At 40.8% G+C, this 13396-nt stretch overlaps 1 protein-coding gene and 1 non-coding gene across 2 annotated transcripts in view; both read left to right on the plus strand.

Moving 5' to 3' along the window:
- SQLE (squalene epoxidase) overlaps nt 1-13396 on the plus strand; it is a 767303-nt gene that overhangs the window by 627701 nt on the left and 126206 nt on the right. The window lies entirely within an intron of this gene.
- On the plus strand, nt 13130-13273 carry LOC125997824 (small nucleolar RNA SNORA12). The gene has a single exon (XR_007491834.1). It is a non-coding gene; the product is annotated as a small nucleolar RNA SNORA12 (small nucleolar RNA).

Consider the following 13396-nt stretch of genomic DNA (forward strand, 5'->3'; position numbering starts at 1 on the left):
CATTTCCTTTGCCATACCATTGGACAGATGTTACCATCCCCCAAAAATTTAAAAATAAATTTTAAATCTAATATATTGACACACTCCTCACTCCTAATAGTCATAGCATTATTGATTTGTTTCTGTGGATCAAAGCCATGATTCCTTGGTGGATTAAATCTCTGGTTAGATAATTAATGACAGCATCTTACCATATTCTTTATCCTTAAAATATTTAATACTATATATGTTATTGGGGTGATGACATGTTTGAGCATATACACATATCTCATTATTAAGAGAAATACCATGCACTCTAGATCTATTAAAAATATTACCCAGTAAACCCCTCTCATGCCCACACCCCCAACAGTTCCCCTAAGACTGTACCCTCTCAGACCCTCCTGTACCTCAGGTTGGTTACCTTATTCTCCTTGCCTCTATGATTACAAGGTAAATAATAATGGAAATATGAGTGTTTATCATGTAGCTTTTCCCTTTCTGTGCTCATTAAGGAGAACTCTGACTTGGACTACGTAGTTTTCCTATCCTCCTCCACCCTCTAAAGAGGATCATTTCTTGTTAGACTAGTTCTTGGGTTTTTGCTATGGGTAATCACAATACAATGGAGGAAGACATCAAGATGTACAGGGAGGGAAACTGAAGGGTATTTTGAAGAACCAAGATAGTTGTAATATGTGAGGACAGTGAGTGGAGAAGAGAAGCACAAGTTACATTGTGACATATTTCTTCTTTTGCATGAATTATGTTTCTTCAACCATGGTACATAAATGAATCATGTGGATCAAGCTTTTATAAGTACTATTTTGATCAACTAAGATCCACCCAAGTTTCTCAGAAAGGTTGAGAAGGAGATTTGTGTGTATAAAAGGGCTGACATTGGAAGTAGGGCATAGCTTAGCTCCAAGGATCATCTTTCCAAGAGTCTGCATGCACTGCATGCTTATCTCATATATGATTCCTCTGCTTTTTCCTTTGTTCATCTTTCCCAGGCTACTGAAGAGTCTGCTATTATTATCCATGGAATCTGGTCCCAGATAGCCTTTGTTTATCCACGGATGACATACCATCATTATTTTTTGACAGGGTTCATCATTCCAAAAATAGGAATGAGCTTAACTCATTCTTTTGAACTGGCCCAAATCATAGATACTCAGTCTATGAAATTGGAAACACTTTTGCTTGCTTCTGTATGATTCCTAGTGGCAGGTTCAGTTGGAACAAAAAAATAGCATCTTGAGCAGGACTGTTGATAGTTTCTTCTTGCAGAGGTTGTTAGATGCAAGCCAAAGAAACAAAAAGTGGCAGGATCCTGCTAGAGTGGAAAGCGCAAACCTAGATTCTGGTTCTAGCTCTTCATGACTAGTTGTAACCTTGAGTAGTCATTTAATGTCTTTGTATCTTTTTTTTTTATCATGTTGCTGCTCTCTTCACTATCATCCTTAGGTCAACAATATAAAATGTGAAAAGGGGCCATATAGCTCAAGGATCTATGACTCTCCACAGACCCTGAGTGTGATCCTTAAACCTCATGGCTGCTTCCCAAGTATCACCCTAGCCAGCAGAACATATGGTACTAAGCAGTGACATAGTGTTGCACCCTAGACTTTCAACTATTCCACTGGCTTAGGCTAAATATCTTCAGGAATGTCCCTCCAGGCCCCTGATGTAGCTTGAGAGGCCACCAAACTAAAAATTCTATGTAAAAAGTTTTAAACTCTTCTAGGAAATTCACAAATGCTATAAAACTGACATGTTTCTTTAATACCATGACATTTTTTTCTTTTCTTTTCTTTTTTTTTTTTTTTTGGTTTTTGGGTCACACCCGGCAGCGCTCAGGGGTTACTCCTGGCTCGATGCTCAGAATCACTCTTGGGAGGCTCAGGAGACCATATGGGATGCAGGGATTCAAACCACCATCTTTCCTGGATCGGCTGTGTGCAAGACAAAAGCCTTACCTCCATGCTATCTCTCCGGCCCCACCATGACATTTTTAAATGAATCAAACTGTCTTATAATTTATGCCTTAATAGAAACATGAAGTCACTGGAATAATCAAAACTGCAATTTTTTTCTTCTTTGTCAAAACTAAGTCAAATTCTCTAGGATCAAAGAAACAGAAAAACAAACAAAAAACCACTAACTGCAGTTTGTTAGCTTGCAAAATGTGACAACTCTTCCCCAACAGACTTCCTTTTGACTTCAGTTAGACCAAGAAATACCTTTGTACCAAAGAAGACCCGGTTCCTTGGTCAGTGGAGACTGTGCAGTATTACTTGCCCTGATCAGCAAGTCACCATCTCATTACCATACATAAAGACATGCCCCAATGACATTTCTCCACCATTTTCTGTACCAGAGATATATGTTGGCATATTCAACTGCACATGCCTATCTCCCCACCCCCCATAGATAAGAATTTTTCCTGAAACATTTAAAATATGCACACAGACCATTGTGTATTTTTTTTTCTTTTCTTGAGGAAGGCAGACTGCCATATGCAGTGCCTCATCTGGATGTGTTTGGAGTCTTGGAAGCCTTGACTACCCTACATTCTCCTACAAATGGACCTTAAGAGCTTGTTTGGATGTTCTAGCAGGAGAACACAGCTACTTGTATACCTTGACTGAAGAACAGTTGGTCTCTGTTGGGGAAAGCCATCCTCTTAGTCCTAACACACAGCTTCTGGAAGGACGCACATGGAGTGGTGAGGGAGGAAGGGGACACTAGCCAAATCAGCTGAATCAACTCTGGCGATCAATGGAGTGACAGATGTCGCAGCCAGATAGCTCTCATATCCGTGTATCATTACTTTTACTTGACCTTAGTTAGGCCAGCTCTCAACTTCTGTGTTTTGAATCTGTGTAGCTTTCCAAATTTAAGTTGTCTTCTAGACAATAAAGCCTGTCTCTCCTGTCTCTCTTCAGATGTTCTGTGGGGAGCCTAGCATTGAATAAGTTCTTTGATATGCCACTGCCATCGGACCAGCCGCGTACAAGGCAGTCAGTCGCCTTACCGATTACACCATAGCCACTCGATCAGATTCTGTAACTCGAGCCCCACGTTGGGCGCCACTCTGCAACTTTCGTGGGAGTCCCCCGACCCGCGGGGGTGTGGAGATGAAAGTTGCTAGTTATTAGTGGGTTCACTCGAGCAGAACCGACCTGTAAAGAAGAACTAGAGAAATTAGTAACAGAAGCCTTCAAGACAACGCATGCTGTTCAAAAAGGAAAGTTTATTGTTGGGGGATCAGCTTTTAAGGGCTGAAACACGTCAGGGGTGTTACAAATTTTACACCAATCACAGTTACAAGCATTCATTAGCATAAACTGGGGCAGGTAATAGGGAGGGGCAAAAAGATAGACCTGAGCACGTTTTACTAAAAGGCATAAGATTCAAACAGAGTTCTTAATAATGTTTGCTAACACAAAGGCAAACTCTATATTTTTCTTTCTGGCCGGATATATTGGGCTGCTCTGAATTACTTTATTTTTGTCTATTTCCTTTGTTCTCAAGGCATGGGCCTTTTGGTCACGTGGGTGACCAGATTAGGAATTACTGAGGTGTCCTATGTCCCAGGTTTCATCAGCTAGGCTCCCCACAATGTTCCTGTGATTTTTAGGTGGCATGAATAGGTCTTCTAATCAAAGGCATGCCTTACAGTTTGTGCTCATTTTCTAGCACTCTATGTCACAAATTACCCTCTGAAAGTGCCCACAATCTCTGGCACCACATTGATAGGGACAGAAGAACAGGGAAAGGAAGGAAGTTCTTGATCAAAACAGCTGGAAGACATCCTGCCTGCAAAATACCCAGAGGAACAGGTTTAAGCCCAACGAGGCAAACTCGGCAGAACTAAGTGGTGGTTGAAGGTCCTTTTGCTCACTCTGCACACTTTGCTCACAGTACTTAGTCAAGTACTAGCATTATGATTTTCAAGGCACTTCATCCTCAAAATTACCATGAGCAGTTCCAGACTTGATAGGAAAAAAAGTGGGTGCTGTGTAGAAAAGAGATAGAGATCTGATTTGGAAAGAGGTCAAGCTTTTCTTTTTTTTGTTTTGTTTTGTTTTGTTTTAGGGTCGCACCCGGCAGTGCTCAGGGGTTACTCCTGGCTCCATGCTCAGAAATTGCTCCTGGCAGGCACGGGGGACCATATGGGATGCCGGGATTCAAACCGATGAACTTCTGCATGAAAGGCAAATGCCTTACCTCCATGCTATCTCTCCAGTCCCGAGGTCAAGCTTTTCAAGGAAAGACAACCTTTCATCCACTCCTTTCCTTTGCTATTAGCGGATTAAAAAGCCCAAAACCTGATTTCCTCGGAGCCATCAGCCTCCCAGCTACCAGTTCCTAGTGCTGGAGTATACATTTCCTTTCTTTTTTTTTTTTTTTTTTTTTGTTTTTGGGCCACACCCTGTGACGCTCAGGGGTTACTCCTGGCTATGCGCTCAGAAGTTGCTCCTGGCTTCTTGGGGGACCATATGGGACGCCGGGGGATCAAACCTCGGTCCGTCCTAGGCTAGCGCAGGCAAGGCAGGCACTTTACCTCCAGCGCCACCGCCCGGCCCCACATTTCCTTTCCACATTTCCTTTCCACTTCAATAAACTTACATAGTATTAGGGAGACTTCTGGGGCTTCAGGAAAATTTCCCAAGAACCTGCTTCACATACTGCTGTCTGTCCCAATATTAGAGTCTCCAAGCCCCTAGCACCACCAGCTGTGTCGCACTGGTATTTCCAGCTTCACAATACACACAGCCTCTTCAGGCCTGAATAGCAACATATTGCTCAACCTAAGCTCCCAAATCATCAATCTAGTTCCTAACATACATTACCCAAAGATCACATCCCTTGAGCTAAAGCTGAAGGCTTTGGTAATTTTTGAACGGATAGTGATTTGTCCATCAAAGCCTTGCTTTATCTTCAGGGGATCCTTAATGCATTTTTTTTCATATTATTGTCTTAAGTGTAGGAAGAATAATCTTCACAATTTCAGACTGAAACCATCCCTCCCTTCTCTAGCCTAAACTTTAGAACTACAGTTCTTAATCAGAAACAGTCAAGCTCATTCACACAAATATGCAGATATTTGCTTACTGTCTACATTTTCCACTAGATTGAGCTTTTTGAGTGAGAGACCCATTTTATTCCTGCTACCTGGCATATGCCCAGTATATGTGGTCCCTTCAATTTGTTGTTGCTTTTGAAATCAAAATTTAGTAAATGCTTAATGGAGCAAACGAATTATTGAGCTAATTTACTAAACTCCTCCAGAGTCTCTAAGAGAGTCCAAAGAGGCCTTGCTTCTTCCTTCATCTTTATTAGAAAATCTTGTTATGAGGGGCTGGAGAAATAGCATAGAGATAGAGTGTTTGTCTTGCATGAAGAAAGAAAAAGAAAGAAAGAAAGAAAAGAAAGAAAGAAAGAAAGAAAGAAAGAAAGAAAGAAAGAAAGAAAGAAAGAAAGAAAGAAAGAAAGAAAGAAAGAAAGAAGGAAGGAAGGAAGGAAGGAAGGAAGGAAGGAAGGAAGGAAGGAAGGAAGGAAGGAAGGAAGGAAGGAAGGAAGGAAGGAAGGAAGAAAGAAAGAAAGAAAGAAAGAAAGAAAGAAAGAAAGAAAGAAAGAAAGAAAGAAAGAAAGAAAGAAAGAAAGAAAGAAAGAAAGAAAAAGAAAGAAAGAAAGAAAGAAAAAGAAATAAAAAGAAAAAGAAAAAGAAAAAATCTTGTTGGGTGGAAAGGGTTAAAAAAAATCCTAGGAAGAAGGTAAGTGAATTATATTGGGATCTGAAAGGAAACAGATAATACTAGTGATTGTTCTTGTTGGCTTCTAACAGACAGGATCTAAATATATGTTAGAGAAGAGGAAATTCAAAACAGACACAGGGAAGCAGGTTAGCGATTTTGAAGAATGGCATGTTCAGAACCTGCTTACTCAAGAGGCAATTAGACTACAATTCGAAGCAAATCATGTTTCGCTTTGTTGTTTGTATGAGATGAAATTTCACAAGCCCAAAGCATCCACCACCCCAACCTCCTGGCTTCCTGCTGTCTATTTCTTTGGAGCATAATTATTTTTTCAGGGGTGAAATCTGGGTTAAGGATGGTGCTTTTTCTTTCACTGGCAGGCCACATTCCGAGGAGAGGCTAGTCTTCCTTGTCTATGACCCTGTTTCCCCTTCCTGTTACCCCCCACCCCAACTCCCATCCTTTTTTAGGCTAGACATTCATTTCAGGGGCATTTGTGGCACAAAAAATCCGCGATTATAGCCATGTGGAACATGGACAACTTAAAATGGATCTTGGTTTCTGGTTGCTTTTTTATCTTAAAAGAGGAGAGTGGTGAGCACAGCTACTTCAAATGGGGAGGGGGCAGAAAATTACTCCCTTGCCACCGGCAACTCCCAACCAAAGGAATCTGGAGTATTTGAACCAGTCTATGAAGTAGAATTTGCCAAAGACGTGGAACATTTTTTCATGTGTCTTTTGGCCATGCGTATTTCTTCTTTGTCAAAGTGTCTGTTCATTTCTTCTCCCCATTTTTTGATGGGGTTAGATGTTTTTTTCTTGTAAAGTTCTGTCAGTGCCTTGTATATTTTGGAGATTAGCCCCTTATCTGATGGGTATTGGGTGAATAGTTTCTCCCACTCAGTGGGTGGCTCTTGTATCCTGGGCACTATTTCCTTTGAGGTGCAGAAGCTTCTCAGCTTAATATATTCCCATCTGTTAATCTCTGCTTTCACTTGCTTGGAGAGTGCAGTTTCCTCCTTGAAGATGCCTGTAATGTCCTGTAGTGTTTTACCTATGTGCTGTTCTATATATCTTATGGTTTTGGGGCTGATATCGAGGTCTTTAATCCATTTGGATTTTACCTTTGTACATGATGTTAGCTGGGGGTCTAAGTTTAATTTTTTGCAAGTGGCTATCCAATTGTGCCAACACCACTTGTTGAAGAGGCTTTCCCTGCTCCATTTAGGATTTCCTGCTCCTTTATCAAAAATTAGATGGTTGTATGTCTGGGGAACATTTTCTGAGTATTCAAGCCTATTCCACTGATCTGAGGACCTATCCTTATTCCAATACCATGCTGTTTTGATAACTGTTGCTTTGTAGTACAGTTTAAAGTTGGGAAAAGTAATTCCTCCCATATTCTTTTTCCCAATGATTGCTTTAGCTATTCGAGGGTGTTTATTGTTCCAAATGAATTTCAAGAGTGTCTGATCCACTTCTTTGAAGAATGTCATGGGTATCTTTAGAGGGATGGCATTAAATCTGTATAATGCCTTGGGGAGTATTGACATTTTGATGATGTTAATCCTGCCAATCCATGAGCAGGGTATGTGTTTCCATTTCCGTGTGTCCTCTCTTATTTCTTGGAGCAGAGTTTTATAGTTTTCTTTGTATAGGTCCTTCACATATTTAGTCAAGTTGATTCCAAGATATTTGAAAAAATGTTCCACATCACTAATCATCAGGGAGATGCAAATCAAAACAACGATGAGATACCACCTCACACCCCAGAGAATGGCACACATCACAAAGAATGAGAATAAACAGTGTTGGCGGGGATGTGGAGAGAAAGGAACTCTTATCCACTGCTGGTGGGAATGCTGTCTAGTTCAACCTTTATGGAAAGCGATATGGAGATTCCTCCAAAAACTGGAAATCGAGCTCCCATACGATCCTGCTATACCACTCCTAGGAATATACCCTAGGAACACAAAAATACAATACAAAAACCCCTTCCTTACACCTATATTCATTGCAGCTCTATTTACCATAGCAAGACTCTGGAAACAACCAAGATGCCCTTCAACAGACGAATGGCTAAAGAAACTGTGGTACATATACACAATGGAATATTATGCAGCTGTCAGGAGAGATGAAGTCATGAAATTTTCCTATACATGGATGTACATGGAATCTATTATGCTGAGTGAAATAAGTCAGAGAGAGAGAGAAAAACGCAGAATGGTCTCACTCATCTATGGGTTTTAAGAAAAATGAAAGACACCCTTGTAATAATAATTTTCAGACACAAAAGAGAAAAGAGCTGGAAGTTCCAGCTCACCTCAGGAAGCTCACCACAAAGAGTGATGAGTTTAGTTAGAGAAATAACTACATTTTGAACTGTCCTAATATTGAGAATGTATGAGGGAAATGTAGAGCCTGTTTAGGGTACAGGCGGGGGTTGGGTGGGGAGGAGGGAGATTTGGGACTTGGGTGATGGGAATGTTGCACTGGTGATGGGTGGTGTTCCTTTTATGACTGAAACCCAAACACAATCATGTATGTAATCAAGGTGTTTAAATAAAAAAAATTATGCATTAAAAAAAAAAAAAAGAATTTGCCAAAGACCAGTCGATGACAAAATGGGCTCAGGTACCATGCTGCTGGGGTGAGGATAAGTGCTCTGGTTGCTTAGGATTGGACAAAGAAGCTGGCAACAGACTACCCCAAAGTCAGACACTTGTCTGTCAAAGAATCTTTGAGAAGACCATAGTAAAGTAAAATAGCATTACCAAGGAAATTGGGGAGCAGAAAGGCAAGAAAAGAACCCCGTAAAGCAAAAGAAAAGCGTTACGTAACCACATTTAAGACACGAATGGCCCCCAAATGAAATGTGCAACCAAAAGTAAAGAAGCTTTATTGTCACAAGTAGAGGGGTATGAATGTCTCTGAAGCAGAACGACTAGGTTTTTACTAAAGATAGTTTTAAAAATTTTTGTGTGTGGTGCTTGTTGTTTTGGTGGTGGTGGTAGTACTGGTGAGTTGTTTTTGCCTTTTTTTGGGGGGGGCACACCCGTTTGATGCTCAGGGGTTACTCCTGGCTAAGCGCTCAGAAATCGCCCCTGGCTTGAGGGGACCATATGGGACGCCGGGGATCGATCCACGGTCCTTTCTTGGCTAGCACTTGCAAGGCAGACACCTTACCTCTAGCGCCACCTGATTATTATTTTTTTTTGATTTGGGTTTTTATTTTATTATTTTTATATTTTTATTTTATTTATTTTTATTTATTTATTTATTTTTATTTATTTATTTATTTATTTTTATTTATTTATTTATTTTATTTATTATTTTATATTTCCTCTCCAAGCTTTTCTCAGCTTCACAGCTTTTCATTCCTCAAACACTTGGGGCATTTTTCTTCTTCCTGAAATTTGCCGCCAAGAGATTTCCTTGCCTGGCCTATCTCCATGTGGCTTTCAACAATTCTGGAGATGCAGGAGTTAACATTTGTATAAACACAACGATAGGCTTGGTGATAGTTTCTGGCTGAATTTCAGACCAGACAGATAGATAAGTATACAACTGGAAAACTGAGTTTAAAAAAAAATAGTGGTGGGTCACTCTGTTTTTTTGTTTTTGTTTTTGTTTTGTTTTGTGTTTTTTTTTTTTGTTTTTGGGCCACACCCATTTGACGCTCAGGGCTTACTCCTGGCTATGTGCTCAGAAATCGCCCCTGGCTTGGGGGGACCATATGGGATGCCTGGAGATCGAACCACAGTCTGTCCTACGCTTGCAAGGCAGACACCTTACCTCTAGCGCCACCTTCCCGGCCCCAGTGGGTCACTCTGAAGCTAGCAAGCTTAGCATTGTCCAGAAAAGGACACCAGGGGAATTTCTCAAAGAGTTTGATCTTTGGAGTCAGTGATAGAGAAGCAAATGCTGTATTTCCAGTTCTGGAATAAAGAACTCCTGATAGGACCAATCAGTTCCATCTTTCCTAACTTGCTTGCAGTAGTTCATTGAGCAAGGGATGCTTCTACTTCATGGTATTCTCAGGAGGAGGAGAAAGGCTTACGTTGCACTTAGAAGAGACATATTAGATTTAAAAAAATTTTTTTTAGCCTATGGGCTCTAACTTTGGTCTGTTTCCAAAAGAACCAGAGAAGAAAAAGCTTCCCTACCTAATTACCTGTATTGAAGAAAAGTCTGTCTAAAACACCATATTTACATACATTGGGGCCTGAGAGAATAGGTGAAAAATATGACAAATGACAGTCGAGCTTCTGCTACAGAAGATCACCACTTGTTTAGATCATGGGACACTTAAACCAAACACAGATATGGGTCATGAGTGGTTTTATGGCCAAGTGTTTACCTGTCAGGTTTTCTGTCCAATTATTGTGTGTATCTTAGGCATACAGTCTTAGGCAAAAAGAAAAAAAGGGGGGGGGATAAAAAAAAAAGGCTGTATCTGTCCCAATCCACACTCCTGTTCAAATCTGTCCCACCTACCACATCCCCAGACCAGTACTACTACTCTCTGATGATTTTGGACAAAGACCTTCCCCATCTCAGAGTTTCAATCTCTTCATCTGTAAAATGGGGGCAACAACTATCTTACCAACTTTGCACATAAGGGTGCAAGGAGTGTCTGGATGATGGGATTGAACCATGCCACACAGATATCAGAACTCTCCAAAGCAGGTCTGGGCATCCATGTCTAACTGTGAAGTCTCAGCTTACCGACCTATCTGGCTCCTTACTTCCTGGTCCATTCGTGGTATCTTCTCTGCTGTGACACCCCATTCCCTAAGTTTCCTTACCTCTGAGTCCTCAACTCCTAACTCACTCCAGAAAATCACATGCAGAGTCAGCTAGTTGACTTGACTCTGTAGCTGTCCTCCAGATCTCTTTATATATTCTGAAGCCATTTCCTGGATTAATATTTGAGCTACAATTGATTATGCTGCCTCAAGTCTACATCTGGAGGTATCCAGACTATGTCACCTGCCCTTAGACAGAGATTTGTGAAGTGGAGATTGAAGATTAGGCACAGAGAGGGGCTCTGCTCATGGAGTTTTTTTCTTGCTATAACAGAGCATCCAAATTCTCTGTGGAAATTTTCAAATGCTTTTCCCTTGTATCTCTCCTTTCTCCCTGACGGAAGCCTGCTCATGCAATCAATCTTAGCATAAATAACTTTTCTACGGAGAATCTGTTAAGAATAAATCTTTGTGCTGCCGAACCCACCCACCCAAGTCTCGCTCCTAGCTCCATATCTTGAAGCCCCTAAATTCCACTGTTATGTTGGATGGAGATGGGGATGGATCTTTGGGAAATAATGTGGAGTGGATACGTGGATGAGGATGTGACGTTCATGGGAAAAGGTGTAGTGCCCTCATGGATAAGAGGAGGAAGAAACTAGAATCTATTTGGCAGAACTGGATTACCTGACTACTGTATCTACAAAGATACAGTATAGTATAATATATATATTATATAATATATATAGTATAACCCAAGAAATAAAATCTGTTTTTCTGGCCATTCTAATTCACCCAGATAAAAATGGCAGATTCTACTGTTATAGCAGAAGATATGGACTTAAGGGAAACCAGGAGCAAGTCATTAGTGAGGATAAGTGGTGTGCAGGAATAAAATTTCTCTCTCGAGATCTCAAACTCAAGTCTAGTATGGATCCAGGTAAGAGATGGGCTGAATGGAAGAAATTAAGAGTGCACAGGCTTGAAGCAGGGCCTCTAAATAGAGCTTGTCCATAGGAACATATGCCAGGTGTATGTATGGAGAAACAGGAAGATCGCTTGACCCAAGTGTGAATTCTCTCATATTATACTTGACCCTTTCAAGTGTTTATTCATTAACTTCCCAACTAAATTCTTAGTTCTTCTAGCTGGGAGTCCTGGTTTGAATTAAAATCTGTGTCAACCATTTAATTTAGCTGTGAGGTAAGGAAGTTGAATCTCTGTCACATCTGTAAACTGAGGATTAAAAAATACATCATGGAATGAAATCGGGGAATCAAGTCCCATGTCTAATGTATATTGAGCACTCATATAAGTTAATTGTGTAACCTCTGATCCATCACTATTTGTGAAGAGAGTATAAATCACTATTTGTGGATGAACAAATATACAAATAGGCAGCAGCTGTGATCTGGAAAAAAAAAAGTCCTAACATTTCCAAAAGACTTGTTTAAATACGTGTGTTGGATCTTTATTCAATGTCTGCTTCCAAATGGTGCCATCTCTATGGGATCCTTTTTCTGAGCAGACAAGTTTCCTAGTTTGAGCAGTCTGAGTTCTATGGGGAAAGGAATGGCAGCTTCTCTGAAGGCCAGAACACCCACATCCAATTCAAATGCCACCTCTTCTGTGAAGTCTTCCCTGATCCTCTTTGCTCCTGCTGGAAGTGTGAGTCACATCCTGTGTAATCTTGACGCTTCCTGCTCATTTCTGTGACTGCCTTTCCTGCACCCAGAACTGGCAATCCCCTGAGCACAACCCTTCTGCTATTGCAAAGGAAGAGTTTTAGGACACAAAAGAAGGCTGGGTGGTTGTTTATTTTTAACATTTAAGTCAGACTGTAATGGCCTTGTCAGCCTAGTTGGATGCTACTTCTGTATAAAGAATACGGCATACTGTTGGGTGCTCTGCGTGTGCGTTTCTGATGAGTAGGTCTGGTGCCAAGGAAGGACACCAGGTATCTCTCTAGCACAGACCATCAACATTTTCAGAAGAAAGGGAAGAGCACTCAAGTTTCCAAGAAAACCTCTGGTTCTCATGTTCAATAGTGTTGACTGGAATGGAGACCAATGGTTTCTGTGGATTCTGTGCCTTCTACATGGTTCTTCCAACCTGGAGCCTTAGGTTCCATTAATGTCTCCCCTTCACAATGCCCACCAAGACTCAAAAAAATAGGAACTTTTTCCTACTTTTGTCACTTTAATTAATTTGAAGCCCTCCATTCTTTTCAAGGACAAAATTTGGGGATATAGGCAGCACCATCATTTCTTTGAAATAAAAAAAGAAGTCACAGGAAAGCAATAAGTATGAGCAAGGGTGGGAGGAGAGAATATTGCTTAAGATGGCAAAAGTTTTATTCCATTATCACATCATCTTGAAATTGTTTATGCTCCTCTCCTTCATTACTCTCAAGAGCTCCTCCCAGGCCAGAACTGTGCTTTGTTGTTTTTACCCTCAACGGCCGCATTCATTACATGACATTGGGGTAAATGTTTATCAAATGAACAGTCATAAGAGTGTCTGAGAATTGCTTGTTGGTATTTATCATAACTGGATTTATCTTTAGAATTTTAATTCTCAAAAACACTCAGTAAGAAAAAACAAGCACAGTCATTTTCTTATTTTAAAGAGATCAGAGATTGTGGTAGCTTTCTTCGTGGCACATTTGTTAAGTTTTCAAATGGGCCTGACTCTGCCACATCTATCATATAGGAGCTGGCAAGACTAGAAGACAGAGCATGCTCTCTAGCCTTTCCCATGTCCAGTTTGGCTCCCACAGAGCCCAGGATATCTCATATCCTTAGGACAGGCTGCCCTAAGCTTCTCTGGCCTGAGGAGGATCTATGCTGAGGGGTGCTTCTCCACCCCCGTGATGGATTTGATTCCCTGCAGGGGCTCTGCAGG

Source organism: Suncus etruscus, chromosome 19 (assembly GCF_024139225.1).
Source record: "Suncus etruscus isolate mSunEtr1 chromosome 19, mSunEtr1.pri.cur, whole genome shotgun sequence".
NCBI lineage: Eukaryota > Metazoa > Chordata > Mammalia > Eulipotyphla > Soricidae > Suncus > Suncus etruscus.